This window comes from Lissotriton helveticus, chromosome 1_1 (genome assembly GCF_964261635.1).
Source record: "Lissotriton helveticus chromosome 1_1, aLisHel1.1, whole genome shotgun sequence".
Lineage (NCBI taxonomy): Eukaryota > Metazoa > Chordata > Amphibia > Caudata > Salamandridae > Lissotriton > Lissotriton helveticus.
This window is the reverse complement of record NC_136057.1, coordinates 1,445,974,895-1,445,989,127: the sequence shown is the minus strand read 5'-3', so window position 1 is coordinate 1,445,989,127 and position 14,233 is coordinate 1,445,974,895.

Sequence of the window (14,233 nt, the reverse complement as noted above, 5' to 3'; positions counted from 1 at the left end):
TGTAGGCAATGGATTGTAGGATTTTCCTTATTGGCCAAACCACTCATACAAATGACAAGAAAAAGAGCAAAAGACCCTATAGAATGGGATGATGAAAGCATGGAGGCTTTTGTAAAATTACGAAATTGTTTGTGCGAAGCTCCTGCTCTCGGTATGCCAAACTATACAAAATAATTTGCATTATTTTGTTGTGAATGAGATCATTGTGCTTTATCAGTACTAACTCAATGACATGGTTTGATGCGACGTCCAGTGGCATATTTGTCTGCTACTTTGGACCCTGTAGCTTCAGCTTTACAAGGTTGTTTAAAAGCAGTGGCTGCTGCTTGCACAAGTCTTGAACACAGTGAGTCCATTGTGATGGGACACCCAGTAGAAATCTATGTCCCTCATTCAGTGGACATTCTCTTAACTAGAACACAAACTCAGTACCTTACTCCAAGTCGAATGGCCAAACATGAAAGGATTATTTAAGGAGCAGAAAACGTGACAGTAATCAGGTGTACCGTCCTGTGGAAAAGTAAATTTTGCCATGTTCTGTGTCCCTACGCTTCATCCATCATATGTTATGTGTGCATGACCAATATGCATATGTTATTCCCCATGTCCGATTAATGACGCAATTACAGTTGTGTCCACCTCTAGTATGTTAGTTTCCAGTCCTCGTGAATACTACGAATATCAGGCCTATGTAAAGTTATGTTGCCACGTTTCTCAGTGTGCACGTTATTCCATTATAAAGTCCCCGTTTCTAGGCCTCAAAAGGGCCCGGACCACAGATTCAGCTCCTGTCTCCTGAAAGCCTCGCTGAGGAGCGATACAGCCCCCACCTGTATCCTCGACCCTTCACTTACTTCCTGCCTCGCAGTGCCCGGTGCAGCTTGGCTCTGCCTCTGAGTCTGCCAAGAGTATGTTATGATTCCAGCTATCAGTTCAGTCCTCCTTCTCTGCATTCCTAAGCTACTGAACTGCATCAATAGTTTCCGTCATTGTCTAGCCTATTCGTCTCCACGTTAGAGAAATACTGTATTTAATGGTCATTTAATATTCTTCATCACGCACTACATGTAGAATAATGCATGGTCCAGTCTCAGAATCAAGTTAGCTTTTCCCCTCATGACTTCTAGTTTATATCAACATGTTCCCTAAACATCAGATACCAGATAGGGTTTAGGTACATGTCGCTCCGACCCTCCAGACTTTAGTCTCTGCTCCTAGCACAGAGTTCGTAGCCCCCAGCTTCTCCTAGTAACACGTCATTGCCAGTTTTCGCGCACCATTAGGTTAGAGGTCCCGGCTCCTTAGGTAGCCCCCTCCAATGTTTCCGCCCCATTCATGACATATTCTGTTACGTTTGCACCACATGCCTAAGTATACTCCCAGTTACACCTCTTTTTACTGTTATCTTTCGCGACTGCTACGCGTCACGCCTTCTGCTCCACCCACTGTTACGCCTACTGCAATGTAATGCTATGTGTTTGCGCTATGTATATAAGTCAATGTATTGTTATTAAAAGCTAGCGCGCTCATCCCAGATCAAGCCCCGGCAGCTGCTGGGCCCCAGTTGTCCTGCTGGGCCCTGTCACCTCTGTTCCTATGCAGGTTGTCCTGATCCTGTCCTTATGCTGTAATAAACCTGCAGAAACTCCTACTACCTCGAATCTTGACTCTTATTTTATTGAGCTATCTGTTATTCATTCATTCATCCAAAAATAGATCCGGTATTATTTATTTATATACCACATAATGGCGCCCGAATAGGGACTTGCCCTTTCCCCACGCGTCGGTGAAGCCACGCCGACCCCCTGACCCTCTGCAGCCGTGACGGAACCATACCGGCCACGTGCAGATATTTCTGCTTCAAGTATCCCTCAGGCCCACGGAGGAGACGGAGGAGGCGGTCCAGCATCCGAACGAGACGGTGGAGGAACGCGGCGAGTCCCGACCAGAGCCCAAGCCGAGAGTCCAAGGTCCGAGGTATCCGGAGGCCCACCCGTAACTGAAGTCCGAAGTCCGAAGTTCGTCGTCGTAGCAGTCCAGTCCCGTCCGAGGCCTTCCGTTCCGTGCTGCCCGGTGAGTACCATTGCTGGGGTAGTATCTAGACAGGACCAATCTAAATTGACTCCTGGTCCGTGGGTTGGTGGTGCCCAGACTCACAAACGAAGTGTTCACCTAGGTGGATACGGGTCTTGATGCGTCCCTTTATGGGACCGGTATGTTCCGTACTGTTACAGCAGTGCATCCAGTAACTCTAGTCTGTTCCGTTCTCGAGAAAATCTGTTCTGTTTCTGTTTTCAGTATTTTCAGGTAGTATTCTGTCCGAACTGTTATGTTATGATGTTGTTCAATGTATTTCCAATATCGTGGTATGCCTGAATTGTTTTCCCAATTGTTATTGTTCTTTGTGTATTGTATTGTGTTCCGATTCAAGTTTACAATGCCGCTCTTTTCCAAGTTACGACAGTTAAAAACTAGAAAGGGTTTATTAGAAGAAGCAGTTCCTGTTCCGCCTAGGGACAGTCCAGGTCACTTTATGTATCAGAAACATGGCATAAGTGCCATATTGTATCTAGATTTATGGGTAGAGTATACCAAACAGTTAGAAGAAAAGTATAGATGGCCCGTATCGGGTACATGGGATGCCGAATGTATCATGCGAGTAGAAGAAGCATTATGGAAAAAGAAAGCCAGACAGTCACAGAAAGATGCCATCGAGTTATGGCGTAAGGAAGCGCATAGAAGAACTGAAAAGGAAGTCAGAAAGTCAGAGTTAAGTAGAGAATCCCAGGAACGAGCCCAAGAAAGAGAATTAATCGAGATAGGTGAACAAGTCAAAGCCGAACAGTCAGACAGACAGAGGCATGCCCTTATTAAGGGTATGTATCCTCTCCTTGCCGAAGGTTTGCCAAAAGCGACCCCAGAGGCATCCAGTAATTTCCCGCCGCCATTAGTTCCGACCAAGCTACGTCACAAACAGACCGCAGCTGATATTTTTATTTCGTCCTATTTGGACGACACAGTCCCCGAATATGCAAATCCTGTTCGCGCTCCGCCAGTCCCTGTAAATCAGGCACTTCCTGCTCCTCCAGACACCGGGGTGCCCTTAACAGCTCCCCCGGCCCAGTCCGCCATACAAGTCCAGCCCACGTTACAATTACCGACCCTGCCAGGACGAAGAATGTCAGTCGACGATTCCAGTTTAGGGGCCGCGGGAGGAGGTCTTCCTCAAACCCCGCCGCCACACAAGCGTTTAACATTACTCGAATTACATGCTCAAGCGTTACAGCGCACGCCCAAACATCAGTCTGTTACAGAAATCAGGCAAACCCTTAACGAATGTGTCTATGATCCAGTTCCAGGCGAATATAATATGGTTTTATATTCCTTACGTGTAAGGAGAGTGACCGAGTATCTAGTCACCTTACCGAATATGAAAGAAGATCTAGACAGAATATATCGTTTCATCCGTACAGGGGATGATCCAGAAAGTATTGGCGAGATTATGTCTCAAAGGAAAGCCGAGATCCAGCTCATGATATTAAAGTTCCTGATCAATTGTCTAATAAGAGAACAAGATTACCCGTCTAAAGATCCCGCCGAAATGAGAATCCTGACAAGGTGGAGTGATAATATAGCCGAGGGTAAGCACAAGACCATTAGTGCTATGGAGAGTATGTACAAGAAAATCCGTAAAGAGATAGTAAAGATACACGAACAGCGTAAAGCAGCACAAGTAAGCGAGAAAGAAAGTATCTCTGATCCTGAAGAGGAAGACGAGAATCCCGCCAGAATAGCGTATGTAGGAAAATCTAGATTTCCAGATCGCCATTTACGTCTAGAACACAAGTCTATTTTTCATCATCCAGCACCAGAACTAGGTTCTCTAGAACAAGTATTTCAAGCTACCGATCACATTCTGAAATCACGAATCGGTTACAGTGAATTAAGTACTATGCATGAACAAGAACTAGCCCGATCAGCAGTCCGATGGATTACTGATTCTACCACTTTTCCAGACGAAATAGTGGCACAAATGTTCCTGAAACTGCCCCCAGCCGAGCAACGACTGGTGGGTATGTATATGATTCAGCACCTCATTACTTTGTATGAGGGTCAACATTCTGATCCAGGTCCGTTGCATGATATCCTGAACGAGTTACTCCAGTATAGATGGAGAGGTCTAGGTACCGATTTAATTAGTGTCATTCTAGAACAGCGTCACAAGTATAGAACGTTCCTGAATCCGCATTTTGTTCATGTCTCACCCCCAGAAAGTAAATCATTTTACATAGACAGACAGAATCCGTTACGAGAAGTCCACCCAGTCCAAGGGGCGGGTGGCGTAATGCAACGAGTGTTTGTATACACTCCGATTTCAAAGATGGAACTTCTTGAAATGAAGAAATTAATTCCCTGTCATGACAAAGATCCAGCCGGGTTCCATAGAGAATTAAAAGACATGCTCCGTATGGGAGAATACACTTACCCAGACATCATTAAAATGTTAAAGGTCCTGTTACCCGCAGGGGTGTATGAAAAGCTAAAGGAAAAAGAATGGGAGGTGGGAGAGAAAAAGATCGATTGGGCAGCTCTAGAAGCTGAAGACAAGGCACGAGTACCAGGTACCGGTCTTGGAGATAAATGTAAAGAATTACCAGAATTACTGATTCAAGTTTTACCCAGATTATTGACAACTAGGAAGGAAGACTGGGATGCAATCTCAGCCTGTAAACAGAAACAAGATGAAGATATTAGTGATTTTTATTCTACATTTGAGAAATGTTTCAGTATTAACAGTGGTCTCAAGACAAGTAGTGAGTCATACCCTCATCTTTTCGTTACTAAATTAGTCGAGAATTCAAGCCCACAAATTAAAAACCGAGTTTTGAAAGTCGAAAGCACCTGGCAAGCTAATACCCCGTCCCAGATGCTCCAGATGCTCCAGTATCACCAGAATAGAATCAGGGAAGAGCAAGAACACGAGAGAAAACGTATGAAAGACACGAAAATGAAAGTGCTAGTTGCACAATCTGTTCCTCAAGACAGTCAGAAGAGGGGTCCGAATCAAGCCAGTCATCCTGCAGCTCCCGTTAAAGGGAACTGCAATTATTGTAAACAGCCAGGTCATTTTATAAACGAGTGTGCAGTTCTGAAACACAACATAGCTATCGGTAAGACTAAAGAAAGACCACGTCCGCCTAGACAAGAACAAGTTTCACAGATTCCTCAGTCACAGAATGCACAACAGACAGTTTCCGCACCGCAGCCTATTGCTGCAACACAGCACGTTACATCGCAGATGTACCAGTATGCACAGTCTGAGTATCCAGAGTACCAGCCATATTCATGAAACAGCCTAGAGAGGGAGGTAGGCTTGCCTCTCACCGAGATACCTGTAGATCAAGAAGGTCCCTATGTTCACAGTCAAGTATTAGGGAAAGACAGAAAGTTTTTGATCGATACAGGGGCAAGTAGGACCACAATTAGTCATGCCGAAGTTCCAGGGGCTCCGCTCTCAGGCTCAAGAAATGTTTCCCTTGGATTTTCAGGAAAGCCAATAGTTAATGAGATATCTAAGCCAGTTACTCTAGAAGTAGGTCCATTGTCCCGCACTACTGATCTGTTACTTACTAAGTCATGTCCAGAAAATCTGTTAGGCATTAAGACACTGAAAGAATTAGGTGCAGTTATTTGCTGTTCCCCAGAGGGAATACGTCTGTTCCTACGTGACTTTAAGGGTCACTATGTATTACGAGATTTTGATTCAAGATTGTCTAATGTTCCACAGCACTTATGGGCGCAAGGCCCAACTGATGTAGGTTACATGCAAATCACACCCCATCGTGTGACTCTCAAACCAGGTGTAGTGTTACCCCGAATCAGACAGTACAGATTGCCACCTGAGGCTGTAGCAGCCTTATCCAAAATTATTGACGAGCTCATTGTTCAAGGAGTAGTTGTAGAAACTGACTCCAATGTATGCAATTCTCCGATCATTCCAGTCATGAAACGTACTGATCCGAATGCACCCCCAGTATATCGATTAGTGATTGATTTACGAGAGCTTAATAAATGTATTATTCCTCAGTACCCAGTTGTCCCAGACATCTCTTCCCTGTTAACAGCCATTGATTCCGAAGCAACGTTCTTCACTGTCATTGACCTCAAGAATGCATTCTTTAGTGTTCCAATTCATCCAGACAGCCAGTTTCTTTTCGGATTCTGTTTAAATGGAAGGAGCTATATGTTCACACGCGCTCCTCAAGGTTTCACAGAAAGCCCTAGTATTTACAGTCAAGCACTCAAGAGACAACTAGACAACATTCACATGCCAACTGACACTGCCCTGCTCCAGTATGTCGATGATCTACTGATCACAGCCCGTTCTGAACGTGACTGCGAACGAGCATCCCTTACAGTTCTGTATTTCCTAGCCGAGATGGGGCACAAGGTGTCACCTTCGAAGCTTCAATTCTGTGTCCAGCAAGTGGTATACTTAGGACACTTGCTGTCCAAGAGGGGTAGGCAGTTGACACCCGACCGTATCCAGTTAATAGCGAGTCTTCCCCAGCCCAGAACCCAGAAGGAGGTACGTGCCTTTATCGGCCTTACTTCTTATTGTAGACAATGGATTCCCCAGTATGCATTTCTAGCCAAGCCACTGATACAGTTAACGACACAGGAGGCAGCCGTATCGACTGTCCTCCCTTGGACATCTGACCATACACTTAGTTTCAATGAGTTAAAGAAAGCCCTATGTCAAGCTCCAGTTCTAGCTACACCGAACTACAGTAAGCCTTTTACACTTTTCGTTACTGAACGCGAAGGTACAGCATTATCTGTTCTCACACAAGATCAAGCAGGACAATACAAGCCCTGTGCTTATTTTTCGAGCACATTAGATCCAGTCGCCCAGGCGTTGCCTGTGTGCCTCAAGTCAGTTGCAGCCACAGCACTAGCTATCAGACAAAGTGATTCCATAGTTTTAGGGCATTCCCTGACAGTACAAGTTCCACACTCCGTAGAAGTTCTTTTGAACCGAACACAAACACAGCACTTGACAATTGCACGTTTAACAGGTTATGAATTGACACTGTTCCAGCCACACATAGAAATTAGACGCTGCAACGTCCTGAATCCTGCTACACTGTTACCATCAGTTAATTCAAAACCAGACACACATGATTGTGTGGAAGTAGTTAATATTACGACAAAGCCAAGACAAGACCTGACAGACATTCCGTTACCAGACCCTGACCTGACACTTTATGTGGATGGTTCATGTATGAGAACTAGTACAGGAGAACTAGTCGCCGCATATGCAGTAACTACTGACACTGAAGTTATTGAAACACACCGTATTGACACCCTGTCCGCTCAAGCAGCAGAGCTAGTCGCTCTGACACAAGCCTGTATACACGCCAAGAACCTGAAAGTTAATGTTTACACAGATTCACGTTACGCATTCGGAGTTGTACACGACTTCGGAGTGCTCTGGCAGGAGAGAGGTTTCATGACTTCTCATGGAACCAAGATTCAGCATGGTCTCCTTATTCAAGCCCTGTTAGATGCCATACATTTACCGACATCTATTGCCATCATGAAGTGCAAAGCACATACGAAAGTTACTGACATTATTTCCCAAGGTAATGATCTAGCAGACCGCACAGCCAAGCTTACAGCACAGACTCCAGACATTCCAGTTGACATGACACATACTCCAGATCCGATTACATGCATGACAGTTAAGGACCCTACTCAAGATGTCATAGATATCCAGTTACATGCTACTCCCGACGAAATCAAGAAATGGTCTGAACAAGGAGGGGTCCAGACAGATCAAGGATGGTTAACGAAGGGTAGAGCCACATGGTTTCTCCCCGATTCTATGGTTCAAGTCATTATCAATACCGCACATAGTCCCGCACATTTAGGAGAAAAAGCTATGCTAGACAGTATCCAGAATATTTGGTTCAACAAGCATTTACGAGCTGCAGCCAAGCAGAAAGTCCGCACCTGTATGATATGTTGTCAGTTTAATCCAGGTAAAAGTGTCCCGGTGGAACAAGGTGGTTTCCAGCCCCCTGACCACCCTTTTGAGGTCCTCCAGATGGATTATATTCAGATGGAGCGATGTCGAGGTTTCAAGTATGTCCTTGTAGTTGTATGCGCTTTGTCCAGGTGGACAGAAGCATATCCAGTCCCAGATTATACAGCCGCGACCACTGCCAAGCAGTTGGTTCGTGAATTCTTCCCTAGATATGGACTCCCTAGAGTCGTATATTCTGATAACGGTCAGCCATTCTCATCTGAACTCATGAAGCACGTTTCCCTTTTGTTAGGGTACCAGTGGAAGTTCCATTGTGTACGCCATCCTGAAGCAGCCGGTCTGGTCGAGAGACATAATCAGACCCTGAAAATCCGTATTGCAAAAGTCTGTAAAGAAAAAGGTGTGGACTGGCTAGTAGCTCTGCCAGTCGCTTTGTTTTATATGCGCATGGTCGCACATTCCAGATCAGGTCTATCCCCGTATGAGGTCGTATTCGGCCGCCCCCCTAACATGTGGGGTACTCCTAGACCCCGAAGTATTACCGATGTTTCATGTAATATGCTGACAGATTACCTAGCTTCCTTGATGTCTGCCCTCAACTCATGTCGTTCACAGGTTGCCGCCGCATTTCCAGACAATACCGAGGTGGCACCACATGAAATCGTTCCAGGCTCCCTAGTGATGGTCCGGAATTTCGACAGATCAAGTCCGCTGGAACCACGTTGGAAGGAGCCACGTCAGGTCCTCCTCACCACCCGTACCGCCGTCAAGTTGGAAGGCAGAAAAGGATGGATCCACCTGTCTCATGTTAAACTTTTTAAAGGACTGAAATCCGTTTCTAAAAACATTTCCCAGGATTTGAAGGACTGCCAGAATATTGCTCTTAAGGACTGTCCCGCACAAGACATTATTACAACCCCTCCCTTGTTAGAGAAAACTCCGCAGCAGGAGTATAAGTTAAAGCTCAGGTCTAGTAAAATAAGTCAGTCAGTTTGATTGTATAAGTCCTCCCCTAGGTGAAACGGTTAGACTGTTTCTGACATGTATAAAATAGACCCCCATAGTGAGAGAGTCAGTCAAAGTTCAATCAGATGTATCATTTTTCTGAGTTTCATATTATTCATCAGCATAATGATTTCCTGCACCAGCTATGCATTCTATCTGTATTTTCCAGTTCCTCATGTAAATATGTCTGCTAATGCTACAGTAGAGCACACGTTTAGTGATCTGCCTCCTCACGAATATTCTTACCGCCTCGCTATGCGCAACAACACATTTATCCGTATGTTACATTACTCACACCAGACCAGCAATGTCACTAATTGTTGGGTATGTGGTCGACTCCCCCCTTTCCAGACACCGAAGGGAGTTCTGCCACTCTTTCCTTATCCATTCTCACATAATGGTTCGTGTGGAGCATGGTCCACGTTAACGTCATCCTCAACAGATATGTCTTTTCTTAACAGTACATGTTTCTCAGACAAGCAAGGTTTCCCCCACAGAACAGGTTTAGATCTAGAAAATGAAGTATATAATTTAGGTAATTATTCGTCGAATTTTATGGTCCTGAATGTTCAGTCTGATACTACTCCAGACTTACCTGTTATTTCAGTACTACCTGTCAAAGGCGAATTATGTGTCCGTAGTTATGGTTCCATACACGTAGGTCATAGTGAATGTACTACTGTTATCCAGTATAGTGACAGTGGGAAATCTGTTTTCAAAGCTTCACGTCATTCTTATTTTATTTGTGGTCAAACTGCATATGTTCGTCTGCCCCTCGTTTGGGAGGGAACCTGTTACATTGCTTTCCTACTGCCACCTGTTTTCCTAGCCCCATCTGATTATCACAGAAACACACATCTAGTACACATTAGACATAGAAGGGATTCCCCAATTGTCGATTATACTGAAACTACTCTAGAACAGTATACAGATTTCAATAAAGGTTTCTTCTTCTTTGTAGGACCTGTCCAGAATAGTAAACTGATCCGTAGGTTAACAAGAACCCTTGAAGCTGTAGTAAATGAGACTGCCTCTGCTCTAGGTAACTTAACATAAGAACAATCTGCTATGAGATTTGTCGTTTTGCAAAATCGTCTCGTCCTTGACGTCATACTGGCCGATAGGGGCGGGGCCTGTAGAGTCATCGGATCTAGTTGCTGCATTTTCATTCCAAATAACGCGCCGTCTGTTTATTCAGCTATAACCAGACTCCATAAAATTGCCCATCTGTTACACCAAGATCCAGGCACCTGGACATGGTCCGGTTGGTTCTGGAATATAATTTCCGCCTGGGGATGGAAAGTCCTGTCCTTTCTAGGTATTGCAGTAGCGATCATATTTAGCTGCTGCCTCTGTATACAATGTGGCCCTGCGATTTGCAGCATGTGTGCTACCTCTTGTATTCCTAGTCCCAAGCCCCGTTCTAAATCCCGTTCCAAGACAATTCGAGACGAGCAAATGGTACTGTATGAAATGATAGATGGTATCATGAAAATTGATGTTTCCTGATGGAAACGTAGTGACAAGGAGGGAATGTGGAAAAGTAAATTTTGCCATGTTCTGTGTCCCTACGCTTCATCCATCATATGTTATGTGTGCATGACCAATATGCATATGTTATTCCCCATGTCCGATTAATGACGCAATTACAGTTGTGTCCACCTCTAGTATGTTAGTTTCCAGTCCTCGTGAATACTACGAATATCAGGCCTATGTAAAGTTATGTTGCCACGTTTCTCAGTGTGCACGTTATTCCATTATAAAGTCCCCGTTTCTAGGCCTCAAAAGGGCCCGGACCACAGATTCAGCTCCTGTCTCCTGAAAGCCTCGCTGAGGAGCGATACAGCCCCCACCTGTATCCTCGACCCTTCACTTACTTCCTGCCTCGCAGTGCCCGGTGCAGCTTGGCTCTGCCTCTGAGTCTGCCAAGAGTATGTTATGATTCCAGCTATCAGTTCAGTCCTCCTTCTCTGCATTCCTAAGCTACTGAACTGCATCAATAGTTTCCGTCATTGTCTAGCCTATTCGTCTCCACGTTAGAGAAATACTGTATTTAATGGTCATTTAATATTCTTCATCACGCACTACATGTAGAATAATGCATGGTCCAGTCTCAGAATCAAGTTAGCTTTTCCCCTCATGACTTCTAGTTTATATCAACATGTTCCCTAAACATCAGATACCAGATAGGGTTTAGGTACATGTCGCTCCGACCCTCCAGACTTTAGTCTCTGCTCCTAGCACAGAGTTCGTAGCCCCCAGCTTCTCCTAGTAACACGTCATTGCCAGTTTTCGCGCACCATTAGGTTAGAGGTCCCGGCTCCTTAGGTAGCCCCCTCCAATGTTTCCGCCCCATTCATGACATATTCTGTTACGTTTGCACCACATGCCTAAGTATACTCCCAGTTACACCTCTTTTTACTGTTATCTTTCGCGACTGCTACGCGTCACGCCTTCTGCTCCACCCACTGTTACGCCTACTGCAATGTAATGCTATGTGTTTGCGCTATGTATATAAGTCAATGTATTGTTATTAAAAGCTAGCGCGCTCATCCCAGATCAAGCCCCGGCAGCTGCTGGGCCCCAGTTGTCCTGCTGGGCCCTGTCACCTCTGTTCCTATGCAGGTTGTCCTGATCCTGTCCTTATGCTGTAATAAACCTGCAGAAACTCCTACTACCTCGAATCTTGACTCTTATTTTATTGAGCTATCTGTTATTCATTCATTCATCCAAAAATAGATCCGGTATTATTTATTTATATACCACAGTCCTAAACCCAGCTACACTACTACCAGATGTGCATGGAGAAGAAGTGAGGGATGATGTTGAACAAGATTACCTAGATGTTACTGAATTTTATACCAAACCTCACCCAGACATACAGGAAGAGCCCCTGAAAGAATGCGAAAATGAGCTATTTGTAGACGGCTTGTGCATGAGGCATGAGGAAGGAGGATTAAGTGCTGCTTATGCTGTCTGTACATTGGCTGGAATAGTCGAAGCATCCTATTTACCAGGAGTCAAGTCTGCACAAATAGCTGAATTGATAGCTTTAATTAAAGCATGTAAAATTGGGAAGAATTAGAGAGTAACCATTTACACTGATAGCCAGTATGGCTACGGGGTTGTGCATAACTTTGGCCAACTTTGGATGCAGAGGGATTTCATGACTTCTTCAGGAACCCCTATTAAAAATGTAAAATTTGTAAAAGAGCTTTTAGAAGCAATACAATTACCAAAGGAAGTCGCTATGGTCAAGTGTGCTGCACATCAGTCTGGAAACGACTATGTGACTGCTGGTAATCGATATGCTGACCAAGTTGCCCAGTACTGTGCCAAAACCAAATTGGCAGTAAACAAGAAAATTGAAACAACTGGAATCAGATGCCAACTTATGCTTACCTCTGCAATAGAAACATGGGATGAAGTAAGACATTTACAGGATGAGGTGGAAGTAAGTGAAAAGGAAGGTTGGATAAAAACAGGATGTCAAAGGAGAGCAGAAGGTGGTGTCTGGATTTATCCAGATGGTAGATCGGTCATGCAAGATTGCTTGCTCTCAAATTTGGCTAGAATGTACCATGGAGATACACACATAGGTAGAGATGCCATGATCAGACTCTTTAGACAAGATAGGTACAATCCGAAGTTTAGGAATGTCGCAGACACTGTTCCCTCTACTTTAGCACACGCTGTGTTTGGAAAGTGTCTACGCTTTTGTTAGTAAAGCGCGGGGCAGACTGTGGCATTTTGTTTAAGTATTGCTGTTAATCGGAGCCCGTGAAGGGGCTCTGATTGTCAGCAATATTTAAACAAAAGGCCACAGCTGTTGGGGAAACGAGCAGAACAGAAGGCAAGAGGGCATAAAGGCACAAAAACGAGTGGGACACAGGACATAAAGGCACAAAAACGAGACAGGAAGGCACAAAAACGAGTGGGACACAGGACATAAAGGCACAAAAACGAGACAGGAAGGCACAAAAACGAGTGGGACACAGGACATAAAGGCACAAAAACGAGTGGGACAGAGGGCAGAAGGGCACCAAAAACGAGTAGGGCAGAGGGCAGAAGGCCACCAAAAACGAGTGGGGCAGAGGACAGAAAGGCACCAAAAACGAGTGGGCCAGAGGGCAGAAGGGCACCAAAAACAATGGGACAGAGGGCAGAAGGGCACCAAAAATGAGTGGGACAGAGGGCATAAAGGCACAACAACGAGTGGGGCAGAGGGCAGAAGGGCACCAAAAACAATGGGACAGAGGGCAGAAGGGCACCAAAAATGAGTGGGACAGAGGGCATAAAGGCACAACAACGAGTGGGACAGAGGGCAGAAGGGCACCAAAAAGGAGTGGGGCAGAGGGCAGAAGGGCACCAAAAACGAGTGGGGCAGAGGGCAGAAGAGCACCAAAAACGAGTGGGGCAGAGGGGAGAAGGGCACCAAAAACGATGGGACAGAGGGCAGAAGGGCACCAAAAACGAGTGGGGCAGAGGGCAGAAGGGCACCAAAAACGAGTGGGGCAGAGGGCAGAAGGGCACCAAAAACAATGGGACAGAGGGGCACCAAAAATGAGTGGGACAGAGGGCATAAAGGCTCAACAACGAGTGGGACAGAGGGCAGAAGGGCACCAAAAACGAGTGGGGCAGAGGGCAGAAGGGCACCAAAAATGAGTGGAGCAGAGGGCAGAAGGGCACCAAAAACGAGTGGGACAGAGGGCAGAAAGGCACAAATAACGAGTGGAACAGAGGGCAGGAGGGCACCAAAAACGAGTGGCATTTGGCACCGCAGACATGCGAGGTTCAGTTCCTGGCGCACATAGCCATGGTTGCAGCGCACAGAGACCCTCCACTGCCGCACACAGAGGAAAAAAACTAGAGGGAACATTGGTCGCAGAGAGCCTTTGTCAGAGATGCTTAATTTGTCAACAGAATAGCCCAGGTAGGAAGACAGTGGTCAGTTGGGGAAGAATTAGAAAGGCAGCAGGACCATTTGTGAGGTTGCAGGTTGATTTCATTCAGTTACCCCCATGTAAAAGATTGACGTACATCCTTGTCATAGTATGTTTGTTCTGACGATGGGTGGAGGCATATCGTACCAGAAGAAATGACAGCATGACAGTTGCAAAAGTATTATTGAGAGAACTGATACTTCGTTTTGTTTTTCCACTAGCTGTGGAATCAGAT